The sequence below is a fragment of the Patella vulgata genome, chromosome 3 (assembly GCF_932274485.2).
Source record: "Patella vulgata chromosome 3, xgPatVulg1.2, whole genome shotgun sequence".
NCBI lineage: Eukaryota > Metazoa > Mollusca > Gastropoda > Patellidae > Patella > Patella vulgata.
The window spans coordinates 39,036,779-39,059,163 of record NC_065881.2 but is presented as its reverse complement, the minus strand read 5'-3'; the positions used below and the strand labels follow the sequence as shown (position 1 = coordinate 39,059,163).

General features: G+C 36.2%; 1 long non-coding RNA gene across 1 annotated transcript; it reads right to left on the bottom strand.

Moving 5' to 3' along the window:
- Positions 1–1,115: 1,115 nt before the first annotated feature.
- On the bottom strand, positions 1,116–21,811 carry LOC126815333 (uncharacterized). The gene is made up of 6 exons (XR_007677872.2): positions 21,320–21,811; positions 19,677–19,779; positions 7,631–7,738; positions 6,880–6,993; positions 4,472–4,636; positions 1,116–3,581 (listed from the first exon to the last, which is right to left on the bottom strand). It is a non-coding gene; the product is annotated as an uncharacterized LOC126815333 (long non-coding RNA).
- Positions 21,812–22,385: the final 574 nt, after the last annotated feature.

Genomic DNA, 22,385 nt, shown 5'->3' with positions numbered 1-22,385 from the left:
AACACCATGAATGTTTTAACAAACGACACGACCCTTGTTTTTTTATAAGTGGACCAGAGGGAACGCTGTTAAAATATTGGGAATACGCTTATGAAAAACGATATGACTATATATCTGAAGCTGTTGATAATCTGGATGTATTTGAAGGATTTTGATTTTTGTTTTCTTCTTTATTTGACCACCATGGCCTTTTGATAAAATCTTCGTTGTTTTCCATTTAACCTACTAGGGTCGTTGAAGCCGTCCTACAAAAATCGAATTGAATAAAACCACGCACAATATATAATATACTTGTCTGAAATTAGTCGCAGCGAGTGCAACGACGACCTTCATTCCAATCGTCAACATCACTGAGCACGGATTTCTGTTTACTTAATGATGGCCATTGTCATCAATCGTTTGAGAAGCAAGCAATTTTACTACAATACATCGCCTATTATTTCGACTATCGGTATTAGGCAATAGAGGCAATCTCGGGTGCATGCCACTTCGATTTGGATTATGTGTATTTATAACATCCATATTGTTCTTTTATTTGCTGGTTCAACCTCCCTCTTCCATGCACTGATATGTGCAGCCATATCTTATTGCTTCATCTCGGCATCACCCTACTCTACCGCATTGTCACTAGTCACCGAATTGTCCTTCTATTCTGGTTATATTACTGGTTACTACTCATGGATTGTAATACCCGGCTAACAATCAAACTATAATATTAATTTTTGCTCGGGTGTCACTACCGTCACACCCCTATGTCAAGAGTTGGTCACTGGATTATAGGCCTGTAGCATCCCACAATTATATCGCCACAACTACTACATAAATACCTCATGGTTTATTAAGACATTAAAGTAATATAATATATTCTAGAAGAGAGAATAGGGGGATGTGACCAAATGTGATAATATATTTATTGCCGAAATTTGGGAAACAGAGTAACTCACCAACTAACCAACTATACCTCGATTTAAATACCCTTGACCATCGCCAAGAACGGTCGCATTATTGCGTCTTTCTTGTAAATAATTGTTTTGTTATTCATTTTGAATGAAGCCTGTATCATTAAAGAACCACAGAACCAGGACTATACAGCGCAATAGAACCTTACGCCCCCCCCCCCCCCCGGGACCCATTCACTTGATTTGATATTTATTGTTTATTGCTTTCAATATTTGTGTAGTTAGTGTCTTGTCCGCAGGTCTGTCTTATCAGTTTGTCTTTGCGCGTAGTGCGGTTCTCCTGTACTTACTATTTTATACGATCACATTTCAGTGTGGGCGCATTATGCAATATGTTGTGACACTGTCTACCCGTCCGTCCGTCCATCAACGATTGACTTGTGAGACGGAAGAGTTTTCTGTCTTTTTCACACATTAAGTGTGAATCATTGGTATCATGAGAGAACAAACCCTTATATCGTATTTTATCCCCTTTACCGTAAACTCTGCGAACTGATGGAGCCTACAGTTTTTAATAAATTTTTTTTTCAAATTGGTGTAAAGCATTGGAAGTAATATGAGGACGAACCCTATCCATATTCAGTGTTCCGCGACCTTCCGATCCGTTTTTACACGCCCTTTCCAAAAATCTGTAGGGGCTACTGGTTGATCTGATGTTCTCTAAAATTTTAATTGTCATCAGTCTGGTCTTTTTGAACTTTCTATGACTTGTTTATCCTATAACTGTTTGGGCGACTTAGCTGGTGGTGGGTGTATGTTCGTTGTCAGGCAACGTGTTTCCTTATCTTCTAAAACGGCGAAGGCAACGATGTAACAAAAGGCATAATCAGGTCCATCTCCGGATGACTTAGATGCTGGGTGTATGTTAAATATTAATAATATGCCCAAGCACGGTACACAGTCTTCCTATACTTTACCTAATCAAACCCAATTTTATCGCCTAATGTTATTTGTTGTATATATCATTATTTATTATAAGAATAATGTTCATAGTTTTTTCTATGTTCAGCCACGTGGTTCAGCACTGTATAATAGCAATAGTAGTTCATTATGCTGAATGGCTTTTACAGTTTATAAATAATATATATTATTCATTTTAGCAGATGAATCAATCAGAAAGTCATTAGATGTATATCAACACTAAAATGTATAAACTACACAATACTTTAAAATCGCTGTGGTTTTTGTTCAATGGCCAAATGCTGAGAATTTAAAGACAATGTGTACTGTTAAAGGTGATATTTCATACATCTTCGAACTTCAACCCAATTTGGGTTTCGTTTCTTTTTCCCGTTTCAAGTATTATAATCAACGCGTATTGCATATCCCTGAAGCAAGGGACCGAGAAATTCCTCTCTGGCCATTGCTGGATTGGCTTCTGATACTTGATCTTTTGAGGGAGTGTGTATATTCTTCCCGTTCAACAAAATGTATCCCAGGTACAGCAACATGACAGCCCTTCGTTTAATCTGGGGTCTTCCCTAAAACTTTGGACAGTGATTTAAGGTATTAAAAACGGTTAAAGTATTATTCGTCTCCAAACAGTATTGTTTACATTGTATACGTGTTGATAGCCTCGTTTGTCACGCAAATAGTTTTTCTACAATATTCTCCTATGCACTTGTTAATTGGGCTGCTTGGGCATAATAAAATCCAGAGTCGTAACGTTATGTAAACATATTTGGTCCAATTTGGAGCTCTGTTAAAAGCGTAATGATATTGTTACGCAGTTAGCTATTGGTTGTTAATCGGGCTATTGTCCAGTCATAATTTGAAACAAAAATTTGCTTCTATTACAGCAGTGTTAAGTGGGATTAGCTCTAATCAAACGAAACAATTCGAGGAATATGTCCGTATTGTGAAAGAGGATAATATATGAAATCACTCTTGTTTGTACTTAACTGAATACGCGAAATAAACTAAGCTACACGCATTTAGACTAGACAGCTATTATTTCACCTGGATACGCATTTAGACACATTCTGGTGCGCATTTAGACTATCCATTCTGATAGACATGTTAACTTGTTCACATTGATTCACATTTAGACTTTTCCATTCTGACGTACATTTATACTATTTCACTTTGATGCACATTTAGAATATTCCATCTTGCTGCATATTTAGAATAGTCCATCCTTATTATACAAATTTAGACCATTCCATCCTTGTTATACACATTTAGAATATTCCATCCTTGTACAAATTTAGAATACCATCCTTGTTATATACCATTAGAATTATTTCAATCTTACTTTCATCACAATCTTAACTGTTAGATATCAACTCCATTTTTTACCTTTGGTTTACTGATTTGATCTTGAGAGCGCCTTTACTGGGCACCATTTCAATTAGTTTTATATGACGTCCGTATAAACTGGATATTTCTGTCATCAGACATTTTTTAACATTAAGATGGGTTTCTGTGGTGTACCGTTCGGATCAGTTCGAATAATTTGTCGCCTGGCGTCGGGTTTTGGTGTTGATGTACATAAAACGTCACCGAAGGGCTCAAAACTTTCATTCAATGGCACTTTATTATATCCAACGTTTTTCGCGTGTAAGTCACTATTTGAATTGCCTTCAGTGCAATTTCTGACTGAATTTCGAAGTGGTTCAATACCTGAAACAAAGGAAAACATTATAAAAATCATAATGGATAACACTAAACATACATTATGCAAGAACTAAAAATGTCTATTGCAGGTCTTTCTTTGGGCCTGAAATGTTATCTAAATTATCAATTAGACATTAATTAACCTATCCAGACCATAATCAACTCTAGATGTCATCGCTAGCCTGTGATCTTTAGTAGATTATGAGCCGATTTACTGCATAATTTTCCTTCACGATTTAACGATTAAATGGATAATCAAGACTATGCAGTTTATCGTACTGACTTGATGATCGAGGCTAGGCGAAAATGTCCATCGCTTAGTTCTCGGTTCATAGTGGATCAATTTGAATGAAATTTTCAGCAAATTGCCTTTACATTATCTAGTTTTTAACTATTATAGTGAGAACTGCCAAACGTTATCGAATCTCCCATAAATGTATCTTAATGAATTTGAGTGTTGCACTTATATTTTGCACATATTTACTGAACACTTCCTGTACTTACGCAGTGCTTTTCCAAACGTTCACTCCCATACCAAATGTGCTAGTACACACGCATTTTACAACAGGTTAATAGATGGTTCAGGTATGGTAGTAGATTGGGGGCCCTTTAGGTCGTTTTTGATAAACTGACATTAATTGCATAGGCTAAATTTGTGCATATGCTAAATGACCACTATTTACTGTCAGTGTTTAAAACCATTCCTCGCGCGAGTGGGGGTGGGATGGGGGGGGGGGGCTAGAGGGGCCCCCCAGTTCGCCCTGAGATGGCTAAACAATATTTATTTGCAATGTTCAAAATCATATATCTAAGTTACAGTATGTAGGATATGATGCGTAAACATGCTTATAAATATAGCTTTCAATAGTTTTTCTAATCGAATTCTTTCGTCTTACCTGAGGTACCCTGGTTTCTTAATCGATGTCTACGATGTACCCAATAAACGATGACGAAAACAACAATAAGAGTCACTAGAAATAGAACACCAATACTGATAGCTAAAATAAATCCAACAGATAAACCGCGGACGTCACTGTTAAAAGGCACAGTCGGACCAGGTGCTGAAATTAAAATGAAAAAAATGTGATGGATAACGGTAACAAATTTGAACCTGAAAACTTGAAGCACTTCAGAAACGATCGGGTGTGTTGTGAGTGGCCAGACAAAATGGGGTTTGTCGTCATTCTTTTCTACACCAACCGGGCTAATCAAGACGTGTATGCGGTTTTAGTCCGATTGGGTTTGCTACGATGTGCTTATTTAGATTAAGTAGTGGTGTTTGGCGTCAATAAATATGTTTTCAGGGTCACAGATTCAATTTCTGCCAATTACAAGATGGTGGCCATTTTTTTTTTGGGGGGGGGGGGGCGGGAAAATGGGACGATGTGCTGATATTGATTAAGTGGTCATGTTTTGTGTCAGTATGTTTTCTGGAAGCAGATTCGATTTCTGCCATTAGCAACTGCGTGAAAAGATGGTATGTTCACTTATTCAGCATATTACCAAGATGGCTGCCGTTTGTGGCCGGGCGTTTTCTAAACACATTACTGAAACGGTTTCTGAATCCAATTCTGCTATGTATAAGCTTGTAGCACGTTCTGGAAGTCATTGCCGTGTTTGACCCATTAGGTATATCAGCTCAGTGGTCATCTCGGATCAGTAATTTTCATCGTTGGATAATATACCAAATGGGTCCGACACGGTACCGGGTTTCAGGAATGTGCTACAAGCTAATAGCCTACATAGCAGAATTGGACGAAGAAACGTGTAAATAACAAAGACAAGTAAATATAAGATAATAATACGTTTAGAAAACGTTCTGCCGACTTGAAAATATGCTAAACTGATCATTGATCATTTTACGCACTTGTATATGGCAGAAATCGAATCTGCGCAACCGAAAACATATATATTGACACCAAAGACAACTACTTAAACAAAATCAGCAAATCGTTCGATTTTTCCGCCACAAGTGGCAGCAATATTGGCAATATGCTAAATATGTGAACATGTCATTATCTTACATAGTTGTAAATGTCAGAAATGATATCTGCGCCCCCGTAAACATATATATTGACACTAAACACTACTACTTAATCAAAATCTGGACATGTCCCAATTCCCGCCAAAAGTGGCTGCCATCTTTGAAATATGCTAAGTATGTGAGGATATGATCAATTTACAATATTGTAAATGTTAGAAATGGAATCTGCGATCCCGAAAACACATATATTGACACCAAACACTACTCTTAAACAAAATCCTCACACCGTCCCATTTTCCCACTAAAAATGGCCGCCATCTTGGGACTATCTTCATGAAGTGATGGAAAAAAATTGGAAATATAGCCATGACCCCTGTCAATACTAATACAGTGCCAAATCACAGTTGATATGTCGATAACATTATAAGTTGGAATATAATCGAAAATGGCTACCCTCAGATAATGGCCTCCCATACCATGAAGACCTACTCAAAAAAACTGTCAATCTGATTAAATACAGATCTATATTTCGTTTGGTTTTTTTTTTATAAATTTCCGATGGCCTACACTACATGAAGATCTGACAAGTTGTTGCGATAGGTCGCGTCAGAGGTCATACGAGCGGCTTTTGACCTATGACGTTTGATTAACCAATCAGCATTGATGTTACTAGTGGATTACCTGCAGTTCCGTGCAAAACACGCCTAAAGCTCGCCGTAACAGATCGTTTCATTGGCTAATTCCTCACACCATTCAGAACATGTCAATGATAACAACTCTTCCAGATCCTTGTTTAGTAAAGATAAGTAAAACGAAATTTTGAACTATAAAAAACGAAAGGAAATAGGATCTGTGTTTTAATCAGATTGAAAAAATGTCAACATTGTTTTTTTGTCATTAAACATCGAAACCTTCAAAATAAAGGTTGTTCCAGGATTTCTACCAGAAAAACAGACGGATTTATATTAAAGATCGGACTACTTGCTATTAGGAGAAATTTACCCAGACACTGGCGCTACAGCCTATTCTTATTTCGAATTCCAATGGTAAAGGGTTCTTTTATGTGCACACCAAGGTGTACAGTGGACTTTGTTTTTTTCGTCACAAAGCTGCATATGGGATTCCAAATACTGTTTTATCCAGTTTTATTTACAGCTCATTTAACCTTTACAATTACGTCAGTGATAATGCATGTTTGAACATCGGTCGGAATCTTGCAACAGCCCCGAAGATGGACGATGATTCACGATAAAAAAATTTGCATATTGACTTGAATAGGACATACTTATTATAACTAAATAAATAACAATAACAACTTACTGTGACAAATATTCTCATCTGAGTTGTTCCCACAATCATCCTGACCGTCACAAACTAATGCTGGGTTTAAACATTTACCATTAGAACAGGTGAACATATCTGTCCTTGTACAGGCTGTATTAAACAAAACAACACGTTTGATTAAAGGAATGTACATTGAATTTGTGCGATTCGTGTGATAAAACGAGGGCTAAAACGTTAGCTAAAAGAGATAGCTAAAAGATCATTCCCAACTTCTCTGTTTCATTAGCCAAGTTTGTGCGTTAAACCCAATTTCACTTCATTCTTAGCTCGTAAAGTATTGTATGTATATATTTATGAATGTCTGTATATTAAATAAGGCATGCGGTGTTCCACACTTTCTTGTCCCTCCACTTTGGTGTCTATTAGCCCAAGTTGAATTACGTCCGAACTGCTACTAAATATTTTCAACTATCTAAACGGTGGTGAGTATAGTTATCGCCCAATATTTTTTCAAAAGTTGAGAAACTGGATTTACTACCGAAACTACTACCGTAGAAAGTTGATGAACGTGATTTAGTTGTTTTGTATCGTGGCCTTATTTCTGACCCGTATCAAGGTCAGCATCTTTATCTTAAAGATCACTGAACATAATATAATTTAGTTCACCACCCGTTGATATTTTTTTATATATTATACAAAAGTGTCATGAATATATCAATGGTTGACGTCTATTGCGACCAGATGTAGGAAAAACATTACATCTATTATTACCAATTTCTATACTCACGACAATACTGGTTGTTAAGGATACAGGCGCCGCTTTCACAAAACTTGTATTCACGAGGCCTGTCGTAACAGTTTTTGATATCTCGGGTAACACGCAACCACATTCTGGCTAAATAAAATAAAATAAATTATAATAAAAGTTAAATATGTTAAGAAAGAGAGAGTTTGGGGTGGGGGTGGAGTTATTTTGAAGACTGTTGTTATTACATAAAGGCGTACGTACGCATCTTGTCTTGGTTTTCAAGAAGAAAAACAAAGGGATTAGGGACTAAAGTGGGCTAAAGTTCCTTGAACATTATGCAGTTCCACTGATAGTTCCCGACTGCTGGAACGACGCCGGAATTTGTTCAGTTAGGATTAAAATCATTTTTCCGCCAAAATTTTTTATTTGTAACCTTTTTACCACGTTCATCATAAACATGAAACTTATGAAAACTATAATTACCCACAACGTAAATTCGTCACATATTATGCCCACTTGCAGGTTTCAAGCAGAAGAAGTTTAGGATTTTAGCTCTTCTGTCAGTTTTGACCGAATTGACGAGTTGCCTTCAAGTGCCAACTCACCTGCCCCCTGATATATGTTGACAAGCATTGGGTGTGACTGGACAGAAACACATGGGAGATGTACTTCACATTAAAGCGGAAATTGCAAATTTTCTAAGAATGTCAAAACGTAATTATTTCTATGTCTTTTGCTCAATAGGTTGTCAACTCACAATTATACGATCATAGGTGTCATTCTCACACTTAAAACTCATTTACACAGGAAATAATAACACAATTACCTCCCAATTACCTCCCTTGTTTTCTATTCTCCACCATGGAGTAGCTTTTTCAAACGTTTGAAAATGAAGAGGAAAATGATATTTTTGCCAATTTCTCAGCTGGCAATAGTGAATTATAGGTTTAATAGGATTATTCTTTAACAAGGTAGGACTGTTTATGGATATCATCTATTTTCAGGATTATTTTAATAAATTTTAAAAATATAACTTATAAATTTGCAATTTCCGCTTTAAATGAAGGCAAATATAATTTGAAGAAAATACCAACAAAATATGGTATCTACTCAAATCATTATCACTTATGTTACAGTAACTTAAGACACCTAAATATCAAGAGAAGACATTAGGTAGGTATGTGTGTATAGGTATTTGGTGCGGTGACCTTAGTTTACCTATATCAACTTTTGTTTAGATTTAATATATTTACTTACTTACACACTAACACGTGCGGAAAATGTTGGGTAATTATACACGCGCAAGACTGTCAGTTTATATAGATGAAGGGCGTTATTTTTAACATTTCATCGGGCCTACGCGATATATCTATGTATGTATATATAATTTTGCCTGGGGAGTGGTATTTGGATGTGTGAATAAATTATTAGAGATATATATTTCTACCACCCATCGGCATTGCTAGCACTCTGGTAGAGTGAGGCCGATGGAGGGATAAGAGCAGCTAGTCTTGTCAAAATAATGTCCAACATAACAGAAATATGCTACATACCATCATAATAAGAACTGCATTGCATTAAAATAATGCATTTTTAAAACTTTTGATCTGGCTTGTCAGTATATCACAAAGTAATGAATAATTAAATTTTTCCGACAAACCAGTTTTTTTTCTTTCTTTTTTTTAAAAAAAACGACAGATAGTTATCAACTGATAAATGATTCACGTCATGTATATTGCCCTCATGCTTTTATAAAAGCATTCACTTTGAAGATTGGAATAATAACAAATATATAAAATACATCTCTATATCGTACACAATGATCATATACCATTGCGATTTGAATTTATATAATAAAAAACGTCACGGTACCTATTAGCAGAGTTAATTTAAAGGAGCTGTCTACATGTAGATTAACGTATAAAAGAAATCTTTGCTCTAGTTTTATACAGCTACTCGAATCTCTGTTAAAGGAAATACAGGGTTCTCAATTCCACGCGGGGTTGGTGATATTTCCCCAATTCAACACTATATAAGAACCTGGGTATATATTATGCTTTGTAATCGTCGTGATTATCAAATCAGAAAATCTGGAGATTGAGATTGGATCTATCGAATAGTGCAATTTGGTTATTTCTTCACATTATGTTGTGTGGTTAATTCATAACTTGTAAAATCTGGGACAGACCTGCTATATATTTGATATAAAACATAACCATACAATGTGAGCAATAGATCAGTTCGTTAAGACACACCAAGAAAGAGAGTTAGGAATTTAAAGTCTTAACAAAACTAAAAGAACAGACACAATCCTTGAATGACATTTAGCGATTGAGAATAAAAAAAAACACAACATGACATTTTGTGCTTGAAAACGATAGGAGGACACTTGTCGAAACGCCGTAATAAAACCAGGGGTTGTGAAAAAAATATGTTGTGCATTTTAAAAGAAAAGACGCTGTAAAAATAAAACCTCCAAAAAACTAAACGCAATTTCAAATTTGAATTCGCGAAGATATACGTATTATATATAATGTCATATTCAGCTTAATCTGACTTTATGATTCGATGAACAGCTTTATTATAAACTTTTACCTTGCGGCTAAAAGGCATGAATTATTTCCTTGCAGCTGTATTTTTAAAATAATATCTTATATCATATAGTCGCGTTTAAAGTCTTTCAACGTGAGAAGAAATTTCATGTTTATCAGTATATTAGCCTGCCACAAGTAATTTACATGGTATGTATTTATATTATAAATAATAAAACATTATTTATAAACAATATTTTGATTATAGTTTATCATCCATATAGCATGCGCACATTTATTCTATTATAGAAAAATGCAATATATATTACAAACTCCTACCTTTCAATATGACATTTTTCAATATTTTGCTTCATAAATCACAATATCCCATTCTTGACTATTGGATATATATGTGTATAAGTAAGTGAGTTTGTATGATTACTAGAACTCTTTATTTAACCACTTGAAACATCTTGTATACCGTGACCCAAAATATTTCAACCGCAATTGTCCTGTCTCTTTTTTTTCTTTGTTTCGTAGAAGGATTTTTGAGACTAGATAAACTAGTCTGAAACACTGGTATGTGACATATTGCACTAGTAATGAAAATAGGTCTGGACGAAAGCATAAAATATAAACGCCTGAATTCTTCTTATGAATTAAATTTCAAACATTGGATATAACTGAAGGGGAACTTTAAAACTTACTGCGACGGTGTGTTTTAAATCATCTAATCTCACCTCTAAGTTCTTTCTCTTTATTAAATTTGAAATAGTTTTGTATTTCTTTCTATTAAATCGTATCAAGTCATTTCCAATCAACACATAGTGTAAACATGCCTATAATATCCTACCAATTTCCATATTTCTAAAAATATAACTTTTGACGTGAATCTCAATTTCTTAAATTATTTGGCAAAGAAAATTATGGCGTTTTTTTTCATAAAATTTCAAACCACAATCTGTTTTTCGCATCTCATCCCCACTATGTTTTAGACTCGTTTTTATATTATTAATGATATTTGATTATGCGTATATGCATTCCGAAATATCAGGTCCGAAATGACCTTATTTTCTGAAAATTGGGTTACTGGCATAACGTTAAATTAAAAATCTTCACATCTAGATGAACACAACGTCAGAGATTGAGAAGGGTTAAAAGATATATAGTATTGATATTGGCCACAAAATATAAACGGACTGTGTTGAGAGAGAGAGAGAGAGAGAGAGAGAGAGAGAGAAATGGGGTTTCACGTTTACTCGACACAAACTAGGTAATTTCGGGACTAACATATTGTTTAATTTTATTTCAGTAATTCGCTTGCGCATAGGGATCTTTAGCAGTGGGGGGAAATCGGAGGATCCCACGAGGTTGGACAGGCGACCCTACTCCTTGTCACATAGAACCGGGGATTCGAAACCACGCCAGTTGACTCAATGACAGGCCTTTTGATACAGCACGCACGTGCTAACCATTCGACCATCCAACCCCCCGTGTTGACACAGGGTGTACACTTTACTAGTAATTACTTTAGCAATGCTGTAAAGATAGAGCTGGCACGATAGCCGGTGTCCAAGTCGCCGTGTCCAGTCCAGTCAATTATAATTATAATTATCATAGTGTCTTGAAATGAATGTCATAAAAAATAATTATACACGTATGTCAGAAAACAAGAACTAAAAAAACGAAATGGAATTTGTGTTTTAATCAGATTGACAAGAGCAGAATCTGTCCATATACAATATTTCAAATTTACTTATCTATCTCTCTCAAGAATTTATTTAACACACGTGCATGATCAACATCCCAAAATAATACTTTTAGACATTTTTAGAACGATTTTGATTAATATATTTTTTTTTGACATTTGTCTATAAGAGTACTGACACCTTAGAATAGCGACAATATTTTATTCAATTATACTCTCAATATGACAAGAATCACTGTCGAGTACAATGATTTTATTATAAGATTATATATATGTAAAGGTGCTCTAGATATTTGACCTTATATACAGCACTTGTTATATACGAGGTTAAGCACCTATTTTACATACATTTACATTAAAGGGGTGTATCACTGAATGTTTATATAGATTAATTCTCGTATTTCATTTATATTAAATCTCCATATATTTTTGTTTATAATTCCACAGGAAATCTTTTAAAACCAGATTATAATAATATTAGCATTATTTGGAACTGATATATGAAGGATTATTTGACTGGTAGAATTTAAGATTGGGGGTGGGGGGGGGGGGAGTAACTTGAATAGGGTTGTTTATGAATCTAAGCACAGAATTAAATGTTATGAAATGGGGTTTAACGTCCTATTTACTTTTCTGAACCGATTGGCTAATGAAGACGGGGTCTCTAAGTACGAAGCTCAAAGACTGATATTAATATAAAAAGCGTAGTAAACACAAGTGAATCTATTTGCTACGAAACTAGCCATATTAATAATCTAAGATGGAATTATTAATATTCTACGACAATGGTTCTTTTCGTAATATTTGAAAAAAAAGAGACCATTAAGACCGCCTTCCGTTGGTGTGCAGACAAAACCAATATATGGAATTCCAGAAGAAAGGACTTTGATTGTCTTAATTTGTCCTTTCACGGTGTACCTGCCCTGCCCTCTTGGGACCAAATAACTTGGACGACAAGCAGTAACCTGTATCAATTTGGATGAAATCAATCAGGCAATTTAGTCCAAAATACGTAAATGTGTCAAATAAAGGTACCCCTACCACATCCTTATAGCGAACAAATCTCAGTGATCGCCAGCTTTTTTGCACAAAATCCTTAAAATGCTTTCAGGGAACTTTCCCCTGTGTGGTGCTTATATTTCGTTCCACCCTTTTGGCTCCAGTCCTTTCCATTTAACAAACGGATAAGCCTACCAAATATCAAAGAAAGCTATTCAACCATTCTATAGAAGCTGTTTGTTTTAAAGGTAACTTAGATGTAACCATGCCAAGCAACTTCATTTGAACAAATCTGAATAAAAACACATTGACAACTTGGCTGACAATGTTTAGTCGGTATGACTATGGATAGAAGAGACGACATTGATCAGCTCCTTTGATTTGTATTTACGAATGTTATGATTTAACATTACCAATATCCAGGTATATTCAGATACTATTAAGTTTACAAGAGCATTAATTAACACACTCATTCAACCGACACCTAGTTGAGCCTCCTTGAACTACGGTCAAAGTAGCTGCAAGTACTGGTGATAAGTAACTAATTCTTTTCGTAATATCTGATGACAGAAAAACATGAGAAACAGTATAATAACAATACGACTTTATACGATTGTACACCGGACTTCCGTTATGTTATATTGCAGAATGATATTGTTAATGTAAAGATGAATCAGAATGACTCTATTTCATATCCTGTAATGAAAGAAACCTTTGTCCACTATATAGAGCCAATTAGATATTATTCTTAATAAATATTAAATAACTTGTACTTGAATTTGGCGAGAAAAGAAATTTACTAGATTTTAATTTTCTCAACAGGAGTTTAGGGCACACCAAGAAAAAATTCGCGGGAACATGCCCTGAAAAGAACACATGCAATATGAATGACTGCAGGGCAGCATCGATCAAGAGGGAGTTCGGTGGGGGTAGCTCATGGAGCATGAATACGGCTTTGAAAGAACAGAACAATTTGTCAGTTTTTGAATGCTTTTGCAACGCAACCCTTCTACCGCGACTGACTGCCATGTTTTGAAGTGGTGATGCCACATACAAAAGTTTGTGTGACATGCCCAGTATTATAGAAGAATAACGTTGCCAATATTATTTCAAGGTTCACTGTACAAATTGCATATAATACCTGACAAACAAGCGATACTGTATCCATCTGTGTCTCAACATTTGAATCAATTTGTGAAATACATTCGCCACGTGCTTTAATGACTCAATTTTAGAGGTTGGAGATCTAAATTGGACACTGTGTCCACAGTGGGCTGAGAGTACAATTTACAGGAAACGTGTAATTGTACATCTCTTTAGAACTTTAACATTGATAGACCTTTTAAGGCTCTATTACTTTTCGTCTATAGTCCACCTATTAAGGGGGGGGGGGTCTCGGTGGCTAATTGGGTAAGACGCTGGCTCGCTAGCCTGGCGGTGAGTGTTCGATACCTGCTTTGGCCGAGAAAGTTCATCCAGATTTTCCGATATGGTTCCCCCTTGCCAGTGATGCAGGCCGAACACACCCACGAAGCTTTGTCCACAGTGGGCTGAGAGTGACCCCTTCCGTCATGCCTGCTACACTGTTTCCGTAGTGAGCAGTGGTCGGCCAGAGCGTCTAAATGAAATTTAGATGATGCGTGATGAATGCCATCGTATTAGATCTGAAGCAGACTCGACTACTCTTAATTCCCAAATCTACATTGCGATTTCCACATATTTTGAACCAGGGGAACCAGTTAATTAACAAGATGACAAAATGTGTCGAAAATGGAATTAGCTGCCTCCAAAACGTATTTTTTGACACCAAATGTGGTCATTTTGTAAAATTAGAACTTTTCCGCCAAAACTGACCGCCATCTGGAATTATTTCCCTATATTGACTCCGTGGTATAACTAATCACCATTCAGCTGCCCCGAAAGAATATATTTTGATACCAAACTCAATCATATTATGATAAGTGAATAAAAATTGGCATTTTCCAGTAAAAACTGGCGGTCATTTTGGATTTTTGCCAATTTGACCCAATGGGCACGGATTTCGGACTGGGACTTTTTTTGGGTGATGATATAGGTACATGTATAGACATGTAGCAACTGCCTGGAATGGTACAGTACGAAATTTAGTTAAAATGCCTGGACTATATGTCAGCAGTTCAAAATACGTACTTTAGATTTACAATTTGCAATTTCCATTGCTCCACAATACCAATGTCACAGTGTTAAAAATATATAATACACTTTTCAATAATACAAATACAGTATAATAGTTATTTTGCACATTATATTTCTCCATTTTGCATTATAGACAAATGCACAATAGAACCTAGCATATTACAACATACCTTATATGGGATCTACGACGAAGCTCATTTGCATATGTCAGTAGAAGGGGTAGAGATCAAGTTGGCATACAATAAGATAAATCGGCTTACCAAGCAATAAGGGCGACACTCAGCAAACCTCGGCAGATTCCGTTATAGAGCAGGAGCCCGGGGGTTCAACCTAGCTGAAAAGCTAACCAATTTCTATATGTGCCACTAGGTTCCCTATGGGTCACTGTCACAGGATATGAATGTCTGCCGCGCCTGTTGTGGTGGGTGTGGTCAACAGAGCCAAAACAATTGAACCCAAAAACTAAGCTAGACTAGCTCATTTACTAACCACATGAAACTTGTTGCAAAATATTCAGCATATCCACATTTATCGAGAATCACCGATGCCAGACATTTTCAGTGGTGGGGTACCCCCGCCAGACGTCCCTAATTGACCCACCCAAAAGCTAAGCTAGACTAGCTCGTTTACTAACCGCATAAAACTTTTTGCAAAATGTTCAGCATATCCACATGTATCACGAATCACCGATGCCAGACATTTTCAGTGGTGGGGTACCCCCGCCAGACGCCCCTAATTGCCCAACCCCCAAAGCTAAGCTAGACTAGCTCATTTACTAACTACGTGAAAATTGTTGCAAAATGCTCAGCATATCCACATGTATCGCGAATCACCGATGCCAGACATTTTCAGTGGAGGGGTACCCCCGCCAGACGTCCACAATTGCCCCACCCCAAAAGCTAAGCTAGACTAGTCCATTAACTAAATGGATGAAACTTGTTGCAAACTGTTCAGCATATCCACATGTTTCGCGAATCACCGATGCCAGACATTTTCAGTGGTGGGTTACCCCCGCCAGGCGCCCCCAAATCTAAGCTAGACTAGCTCATTTACTAACTGCATGAAATTTGTTGCAAAATGATCAGCATATCCACACGTATCAAGAATAACCGATGCCAGACACTTTATAGTGGTGGGGTATCCCCGCCAGATGTCCCAATTGCCCCACCCCAAAAGCTAAGCTAGACCAGTCCATTAACTAAATGCATGAAACTTTTTGCATATCCACATGCTCGGCTGTATGACGGTAAGTGAAATGTTATTCGGCTATACAAATGCGATGCGGCACCGGTTTAGTTATTAGAAATACTTGCCGCTTTTAAAAAGAAGTTATCAAAATTGCGTCGTTCGAAGCGTGTGTAGAATTTTTAGTGCAAAGTTGTCTTTGTAAAAAACTTGTTTGAAGAAAATCGGATAAACTTGAAAGAAAAACAGCTTTAGACTTTGAAATATTTGTATGATAAAACATTCTTCAATGGCGTCGTCATGGGCAACGCCGTTGGTAATCCAGGAGCTTGAAAATAGTTCCAATGACGGACTTCGTCATACAGCCGAGGCATGATGTAGGGTATTGGAATCTGCTGAGGTTTGCGGAGTGTAAGGGCGAATCAAACTAGCATGCATTAAGTAATTCGCTGGATGACCATGACTTCTGTGAAATCATGCGCTCGGTATGTCTAACCCGAGCCTTCGATAAGCATCAAATTTTAAAGGACAATATTGGTGCCATTCATTATCACATATCATATGTGATAGAGCTGGTTAAATACATTCCAAATATAATTTTATCTCAGAGATCATTGCTACGATAGCTGAGTAATACAGGTTTCCTGAATCGGAAGTGACGACCGCCAAAGGAAAACACGAGTCACCTCTCTATATAACTGACTGATGTGACGAATGATAACAGATATACATGTACGGGCGAATTTCTGCTTACTAATAATTCCTTCGAAGACCAAAAGTTGTTGTGTGAGACTGTGAGAGGATATCTGACAATTCATAAAAAGAATTGACTGTCACTAGATAAGTGAACACGAAAGAAAAACAGAAAAAGTCCGTGCATTACCATGTTTTTATAAGGTATAGAATGAATATAAACAAGGGAATGTACGGATTATTTCTATTTTTCTCGTGTTCTCTTATCTAATGACATTCAATTACTTTATTGAATTGTCAGGTATCCTCTTACAGTCCCATATAACAACTTTTGGTCTCCGAAGGAATTATTAGTGAGCAGAAATTCGCCCGTATATATCCGTTATCATTCGTCACATCAGTCAGTATATAGAGAGGGGACTCGTGTTTTCCTTTGGCGTTCGTCACTTCCGATTCAGAATAACTGTATTACTCAGCTCTCGTAGCAATGATCTCTGAGATAAAATTATATTTGGAATGTGTTTAACCAGCTCTATCACATATGTGATAATGACTGGCACCAGTATTGTCCTTTAACGTATAGGATATTATTAATCCTACCCGAGGTTGATATGATAGAGAAGATTTATATCTGACATATACAACGTCATAGTTTTAATCATAGTTTGATCGTTTTCCGAATGTCTACATGAATGAATACCGACCCTTACTGACAATGTCGATCGCGTAAATTATTAATTTCCGTCCTATATTAGGGTGACCCACCATAAATAAATATCTCCAAATATCTCGACAATTACGCCACAATATTTATATATATGCCAAGCCTCAAATCAGTTTCACACAATTATAGTCACTAAATAAACGATCATGTTGTACTTAATAAGCTATGACCATTAATCATCTATAAATAATAGACTGAAAACTGGTTCCAAGTGTCGTCCATAACACCCAGCCACTTTTGAGTAAAAGATAGGTTACGTGCCCTTGTTTTGAAATTAGTCTCGCTTAACCAGTCTATCGACCATTCTACGTCTGATTGACAGGTCGGGATAATCAAGACTACTTTTTTACGAAACATAACAGAAAGCTAGAACAAGAAATTGAATTTAGAAATAAGCACTTTAGACAACTCAACAATTGTTTTAAGAAACTTGTAAAAGTAAAATGAAACTACTGCTAGTATCATGTTCCTGCTAAAGAAAAGTGATTCAGGGATAGTATTTGTACTAAACCAAAAGAAGCCGCTCTTAAAGGTACAGTTAATGATAAAGCAATTTAAAAAATAAAACAAACGTAATTACTAAAGCTGTGTAATAACCAAGAAGCTAAATTTTACTGCTATTCAAAATCGTCAACAATAGATTTTTTACGGCTGTAATAGTTGATATATTTGTAGAGAATTGCACGTGCCATGGCTATTTATCGACTCAAAGAGAGTGCGGGGTAGTCAGAAATCAGTTTGAGACACGCAACTGAAGCGTGCACATTTAGCCGTGTCGAGACCAACTTTCTGTAGAGTCCACGGGTCACCCTACCTCAGGCTATATATATATATAGTCCGGACTTTTTTTCCGTATTCAAATGAGCTTCGTCGTAGAACCCATAAGCTATATGTTATAATACGCTAAGTTCTATTATGCATTTGTCTATTATGCAGAATGGAGAGATGTAATGTGCAAAATAACGATTATACTGTATTTTGTATTACTGAAAAGTGTATTCTGTATTTTAACACTGTGACAATGGTATTGTGGAACAATGGAAATAGCAATTTGTAAAATTAAAATAATTTGGACTCTTCCATTAAAAGTCTTGCTCGATAGTTTCCGCCAAATTACGAAAATTACCGAATTAATCACGTGAATGCATTGTTTGTACTGTCGCCATTTTGGAGTGGATATAAGTGCAATTGAATTGAAAGCAAAAACAAAATGGATAGTAATACGTTATCAGACGAATAATCAATTATTTTTAGCCAAAAGATTGACGGTGGAATAGATGTGAATGCAAATTCCGACGAGGATCTGCTGCTAGTCAAAGGCTGAAGAAAATTTGAATCAAAAGGCAGTCTTTTCCGATAATTCTGACAGTGAACCGTGAAGGTTTTCGGTATGTTCTGAGTGTGTGGAGAAATAATCGAAATGTGGACGAAAAGAAAGATATCTTTGACATGGATAACCGATCTAAATACGCCGTCTATTTCGGTGCTGAATGCTACAAACGGTCAATAAAATAATTACTTGTCAAAATAATAAAAATTTATTTCTGTGTATTATTTGTATTATTTCCATCATCAACGTCATCAGCGGTTGATATGAACCGAATATATCAACCTGAGATGACGACATGGCAGGTTGATATTTCACGACGTCATCAGAGGTTGATATGAACCGAATATATCAACCTATGATGACGTCATGACAGGTTGATATGAGATATAACTGCTATGCACATCAAAGAAAAAACTACCGCTAGTTGTATATTTCATAACTAACGCCCCTCCTTCACTTCAACTTTAATCTTTTTATCTCTTTTGTTCAAAGTAGGGACCCACGGTGGCTACGTGGATACGACGTTGAATGAGGTCTCTAGATAATAATATATAGAGGTTGATATTTTTAAAATGTTCAAAAATGTATTTGAACACACTTTATATATTTTAAGTAAATATTGTGAGAACAATCGGCTAAATTTTACTCAAACTTTCATTAAACTATCTCTATATAAGCCATGAATTAGACGGCACAATAACTGTTGACTTGTGAATGTGTACCGACTGATATCTACTAACCTTGTTCTTGTTTAAATCACAAATTGTAGTTCGTCTATTCATAGCAATTCTCTCCCTGTCTCTCTTCTCCCCTTTTGCATGCCGATTTTGTTGATTTTTTGGTCTAGAATGGATGAAGAGGGTTTGAAATAACATTTTCTGCCAGGTTTTGGTAAATATTCATGATTTTGAGGCGGAAGGATAATGGGGTTATCAGGTTGGCTACGGTGACATGTACGGCAACTAGTTACATGTTTTTAGTATGCTTCTTCAAGTTTGTGTATCTCAAAATTTTGGTGGTCAACCTCATACAAATTTTAGTGCAAATACATGACCATTTGTTCCTCTGTCTGTAGTGAAAAGCATTCAGCCCAACGAAAATTTTGGGAAAATTGGAGGTGGGCAAAGAGGCCAGAATTAATATTGAAGTCAATGGGGAAATTAATGGTGGCCTGCCTCCTTGTACTATTCGGAATACCTATTTATCTCCCAGCTGTCTAGTCGTTCGGGTGGAACGAAAACCCGAGGTCCCGTGTATACATTGGTATGCACGTATAACATCCATTGGCAGTTGGAATTAATATAAGAGTGGGCCATAGTGCGTCTGCCCGGGCAAAATTTGCCTCATAGCAAACACTACGGCATATGCCCGCCTTCATTAGCCCAGTCGAAGCAGAACAATAGGCCATTAAACACCATTTTATTTCAGTTTTTCAAAGTATGTAAATATAAATGTGCCAGAAGATTAAATATTTGAAAAGAGAAATCAACGTACTTTTTAGTGATAAGTAACGGTATGTTTACTTGAAATACCCCCACCCCCGTCATTTAATAGAGTTTTTCTTTCCTGACAATGACAACTGTATATCTGTCGGACGGGACGAAAAAAAACGAGATCCCGTGTACACATTAGCGTGCACGTAAAAGATCAATTGACAGTTGGAATTCGATACAGGAGTAGGCCGTATACAGCGCCGCTGTCCGGGCAAATTTTCCCCATATAGCACATTGCATGGCGTATAGCCCGTTTTCATTAGCCCAGTCAGAGCAGAACAGTAGGACGTTAAACCCCATTTAATTCCATTTCATTAATCGTTTTCCGAAGGTCTACATGAATGAATACCGCCCCTTCTACTGACAAGGTCGATCGCGTCAAGTATTAATTTCCGTCCTAGTCCGGACTTTTTTCCCGTATTCAAATGAGCTTCGAATCGTCGTAGATCCCATATTAGGTATATGTTATGATACGCTAAGTTCTATTATGTATTTGTCTATTATGCAGAATGGAGAGATGTAATATAATGTGCAAAATAACTATTATACTGTATTTTGTATTACTGAAAAGTGTATTCTGTATTTTAACACTGTGACAATGGTATTGTCATTGTGGAACAATGGAAATAGCAATTTGTAAAATTAAAATAATTATTTTGAACTGCTGACATATGCACTTTGCACCGTGAACATTGAAATAATATTGGCAAAGTTATCCTACCGTACAATATGGCAGAGCGAATTTTCCTTTCATAAAAATCGGTTATTTTTTGCTTATAGACCATTTCAAGACCCCCCCGTTAACGGCCATTGAGCTTATTTAAAGTAAAAATATTACATTCAGATTATTTCACAGGAGGGTTGTCTTTAATGTAAACTTATCTACTCACCGATATTATACATTAGTTATTCCTTATCTCAGAAATGTAATCAGCATAAGCTCCCGTAAAACATAATATATAAGATATTACTCTCTATCAGTATAAACAAAATCCTTTGTTGGTTATTCCGTTTAAAGTGTCCGGTTGCATTGTTAACAACCAGAAATACCCTACCCATTCACAAGTTATACAGCTGTTGCCCACTTCTTAAACACTTCAATATATTTAACATATTTCACAACAACATAATATTGATTAATCTGACTCAGCGTTACTATACATAGAACTATAATACAAAAAGTAATACACTTAAAGTAATACAATTAAAAAAAAAAAATTATTAATAATCAAAGTTTTGCTTTTTTAAATAGGATGTCATTCTTAAATGAAAATCTGTCACTACTGGTTTACTGCCCTGTTGTTGGTTACCTGTCGACGCTCAATTAAAGCACTAACGTACTCTGTACAGTTGCATTTTAACATTATTATATTTTAATCTGGTTTTAACCTTACCAGTATCTGGTCTGTAAACAAATTAACAAATTCAATTTTCCAGACAAAATGTATTTACCCAATTCAGCGAATATTTCCACCAACAAAAAATGTTCTTCCACCAGATTTCGCTTTGTTTTTCCACCAATATTTTTCTCCACCAGATTTCTTTTTTTTTTCCACCAGATTTTTTTCTGTTTGTTCGGGTTTTCGACTTCCAAAGTTGCTGCTTACCCTATAAAGGTCGAAACTGGGTACGGCACCAAATAGAATATGGAGGACCATGGTTCTTCTGTCAGACGTGGAGAGCGGGCGTCGCAAAAACGGTCGCCACATCCTACTTATGACCCATGCATCTTTTCTTACTACATATCTTAGTAGCCTTGTGATCGTCTAGTATTTTCACCTGTCGTCTTTCTTCCCCTTCACGTTGTGTATTTACTTCTTACTGTTTTCTTAAGACGTTTGTCTTTCCAGGAATAAAAATGCAACAGTTCGTTTTTACATTTTATATATCACAACTGCTTACATATGGTACAATGCATAATAGAATAAAGTGATTCTCTCTCTCTCAAACCTCATC